The 4,655-nt window shown below is 44.0% G+C and overlaps 1 non-coding gene across 1 annotated transcript; it reads left to right on the top strand.

Annotated features, from left to right (window-relative positions):
* Positions 1-454: 454 nt before the first annotated feature.
* On the top strand, positions 455-527 carry Trnav-gac. Its single transcript has one exon. It is a non-coding gene; the product is annotated as a tRNA-Val (tRNA).
* Positions 528-4,655: the final 4,128 nt, after the last annotated feature.

Raw genomic sequence — 4,655 nt, 5'->3', positions numbered from 1 at the left:
AAGCACAGCCAGCTTACTCTGTCTCCCAGCTGGCCTGAACAGGAGCTGCTCTGTCCTGCCACACCCTCCCCTAAGTGACAAAATGACAGCCCTAGAGAGCTCTCCTGGCCAGTCATCAAAATGTCTAGGTCAAAAAAAGTCAGACATTTTTGACTAACTTTGTATGGATTTTACACTCAACCTCAAACCTATAGACCCACCCTCCTTTCACTGTGTTTTGTGAGTCCAGTGACTTTTGGTGTATCCACACAACTACTGTTCTGGTGGTGATCCAAAATGTCACCTTCCCAGAACTCTCTGGTCAATTCATGCTTATCTACAGTTAGTCTCCGTACTGTGTCCAGAAGGCCTTTTAGAAACTCAGTCTCTTTTCCCCCTTAACATAAACACAGGGACTTAACCAAATCCTGAAATATTCATTTACATGCCCTGGATACATCTCAAGTCCAGGAACTGGGATGTAGCTCAGTTGGTAGAGTGCTTGTCTGACATGCAAGAGGCACTGGGTTCGATGCCCAGCACCACATAAATGAGACACGGTGGTGAAGACTACCATGGTAGTAGAGACAGAAAAATCAGAAGTTCAAGGCCAACCTTGGCTACATAGTGAGTTCAGGGCCAGCCTGAACTGCATCAGATACTGTCGTGAAAAACTATGACAACAACAAATATCTTGAATCCATCTTTTCCCTAAGTTTTAGCCATTCTGTTAAGAACATGTAAGAACATTTCTATGAAGCTGGGCATGGTGGCATGTCGGAACACAGTCCAAGAATGGAGTTGTACAAGGAGACTTCTGAGTGCTTGTGAGAAAACTCTAAGAAACCAAAATGAGAGTCTTATTACTATGGTTTCTTCAAGAACATGAAATTTTTCTTAGATTATGCTTTCGTGCCCCTCCCAGGTGTAGCAGGTAGGAGTGAGTTTACTTCAGATTATTCTTTATGACTGACTATTGTTATTTGTTTATATGCCTCTATGGAAAAACATGATTCTGCTGTGATCAGCTTGTGTGCCATGGGTGGCTTGCTCTTGTGACTGGACACTTTACTCACGTGACCCCTCTTAACCCTCAGAGTATAAATTGTCTGATGCTCTGAATGAAGTTGGCTATTGCATAAGGCTTGAGTCCACCTCATTTCTAGACTCCATTCTCCCCTGTCCCACCGCCTCTAGAACAGTGACAGCGGCGCATGCCTTTTTATGCCAGCACTGGGGAGGCAGAGGCAGGAAGATCTTTGAGTCTGAGGCCAGTCTGGTCTGCAGAGTGAGTCCCAGAACTACATAGAGAGACCCTATCTCAGCAACCAACAAACAGATAAACAAAGAAACATAACATTTATACTAATATGAATTTTAATTTTCTAAAATTCCCTATTACTTTTTGGAGAGTATTTTAAAAGTTTGAAAAAAAAATAGCATAAAGCCAGGCTTCCCCAAACCATACATTTTGACAGGATTCCACCAAGAGCCACTTAAATATAATTTACTGAGAGAAGACAGCCGATGGCAGAAATTATTTAAACTTTCTTAGCTGTGAGTTTCCTCCCCCACAAACAAGAGCCTGCAGCATCTGTTTTTACAGAACCCAATTATCCTGGCTCACTGAGGCACACAGCACAGCCAACACCTGGCAAAGAGGAGGCACACTCAATAACGCAAGTAGAAGGAAAATTAAAACTCAGTTTATGTAAAGCCATTGTAAGGAAAATTTGGGGTCAATTTTTTATGTTTTCAGTTTCTTTTGAGGTGCTAGGAGTTAAAATCAGCATGCCAGGCAAGTGGTTTATCATTGAGCTGCCTACCTTCTAATTTTTTTTTTTAAAGATAAAAAGATAGCTTAAATATATCTCTGGGAATTTCCCCTAAACTACCTAAGTCAGGGTACACAAAGTTGGACTTGGAAACCTAATGCATGTGATTAAGAAAATGTAAATGGGGGTTGGAGATTTAGCTCAGTGGTAGAGCACTTGCCTAGCAATCACAAGGCCCTGGATTCCGTCCTCAGCTGGGGGGTGGGAGGACTGAAAAAAAGAAAAGAAAATGTAACTGATACCTACTGGAATATTGGCCACCCCTCTCTTTTGGGAACTGGCTAATCCTCCCACAGGTGTGGACTGCTAGCAGCCATATCTCTACCATGTGATCCTATCCCCTGGCTACAGTTAGTTGGTCAAAGTGGACAATCAAATTATTCTTCTGGAAAACTGACAAGGAATTTGAAAAACTAAATAGTGTAGTTCATTGGTTCTCAACCCAGGTGCATTTTGCTTGCCTAGACACTGGCAATATCTGTAAACATTTTGTTTTGTTTTTGGAGACAGGGTTTCTCTATGTAACAGCCCTGACTGTTCTGGAATTCTCTTTGTAGACCTTGAACTCACAGAGATCTGCCAGTCTCTGCCTCCTGAGTGCTGAGATTAATGGCGTGTGGCCGCTGCCGCCGCCGCCACCGCCGCCACCGCCGCCACCACCACCACCACCCGGCTTGCATTCTACTCTTGAAAGGTTTACAACCTAGAAACAATACTGTCTTAGTTAGGGTTTACTATTGCTGTAAAGAGACGTCGTGACCATGGCAACTCTGATAAAGAAAACATTCAACTGAGTGTGGCTCACAGTTTCAGAAGTTCAGTACATTATGATTATGAAGGGAAGCAAGCATGGCAGTGTACAGGCAGACGTGGTGCTGGAGCTGAGAGTGCCACATCTTACAGACAACAGGAAGTCAACTGACTGTCACACTGAGGGAAGCTTTGAGAGACCTCAAAGTCCACCCCGTTCCTCCAACAAGGCCACACCTCCTAATAATGTCACTCCCTTTGGAGGCCATTTTCTTTCAAGCCACCACAAATACAGAACAGAAAAACCGAGTTAGAAGCTAGGGAGTACCAGTCATGACATATTTGTAGTCCCAGCACTTGGAAGGTAAAGATAGGAGGATCAAGAGTTCAAGGACAGACACAGCTACAGAGAATGTTTGAGGCTAACTTGGGATACATGAGAGACCCTATCAAAAAAAACAAAGCAAGCTGGGCAGTTGGTGGCACATGCCTTTAATCCCAGCACTTGGGAGGCAGAGCCAGGCAGATCTCTGTGAGTTCGAGGCCAGCCTGGTCTACAGAGTGAGATCCAGGACAGGCACCAAAACTACACAGAGAAACCCTGTCTCAAAAACAAACAAACAAAACAATAAGCCAAACCAAGACAGGGTGATGATTGTTTAGAGAAGGATAATACAGAATATTCTGAGACCCCAGAACATTGGAATTTGACTAAGTTAGGAGAAGTAAGGAAAGAACCCTACAAGATGGGATATCTACACTGAGAACCGAAGCAAGCAAGAAGAAAGCACGGCCAATTATGCGAGTGTACATTCAGACAGAAGAACAAGTGTCCATAAGGGAAACAGCATGGCAAGTGTCTGGGATGCGAAAATGTTTGGGGTAGCAGTGCCAAGAGTCTGTCTGTTGGCTCTCAACTCCAGTTCTGCTTCACTCTGCATTGCAGGGGACAAAAAGCCAGCAAGTTACATTTCCCTGATCTCTCTGCCAACTGGCTATTGGCCAGGTTTCGCCAGTGGAAAGCCTCGAAGAAAGATGGTGGTAGGTGTTTTGTGTGTATGTGTGTGTACCATGTTCTTCCACATTGCAGGCATCTCCACTAGTGGCAGCAACAGCAGCCAATGACTGAATCCTCCTGGGTTCACCAGCAGCCTTGGCAGGGTCACTACATCAGCTTCACTGGCAGTGGAGGTAACAAGGGTGGATACCTTTGCATTCCCTTCAACAGCACAGCGGTCACAGACAGCATTGGTGGCCGAGGGTAGATAGCATCATTTTCACACTTCTCCAGCTCCAAGTCTCTGGGGAAACATATCTTTTTACTCTTCTAATTCTTTTTAACACTTCCATTTATCACATTGCCTGTGTTTAAAATACCTTCTGACTGGACCCTAAAATAGCAACTGAGTCAGAAAATAAGTTGGGGGTGGAGGAGGGCTATGGTGAGAGATGTGGTTCAATAGGTAATTCAACAGCAGATGGTCCAATCTGTGTTAGGAAATGACCGGCTCGAGTTTCCACCTTAAACCTGAGAATATTTAATAACCAATTCTAAACAGAGCCAAAACCAGGTTCCTGCTTCTTGTCTCATACGGGCAGCTAGATGCGGCAAAACTCAAGTTTGGACACTGGCGGGTTCCTGGCGGGTGTGTTTGACCGGCAGTATGGCGGAAATGAGGCATCTGCCAGCGGCAAATTAAGCTGTGTGGTAGATTTAGTCTTTACTAGTATTTAAAAAAAAAAAAAAAAAAAAAAAAAAGAGGTTTCTGGGCTACACGCTGCTTTGATAAGAAGCATAGACCCACTATTTCTGAGACTTGATGACTCCCAGAGCTGGCGGAAAACGTACCACCGCCATGTTGGGAAGCTGAAGTGGGCGGAGCCAGCAGCCACAGCGCCGTTTCAGGCTTACAATGGTGCAGTTTAAAGCAATAGGCTCAAGGCTCAAGGTAATATAAAACATAAGCCACATAAAGATGGCTACCACACAGAGAATCTGGATTATGTTCTCTTTGATATTCATAACTAAACAAAAACATTTGATTACAAAAGCTGTTGAGTTATGCCAAAATGTATATTTTAAAGGTACCT

This window comes from Peromyscus leucopus, chromosome 5 (genome assembly GCF_004664715.2).
Source record: "Peromyscus leucopus breed LL Stock chromosome 5, UCI_PerLeu_2.1, whole genome shotgun sequence".
Lineage (NCBI taxonomy): Eukaryota > Metazoa > Chordata > Mammalia > Rodentia > Cricetidae > Peromyscus > Peromyscus leucopus.
Note: the sequence above shows the minus strand (reverse complement) of the source record. Positions and strands in the feature narration are given on the sequence as shown.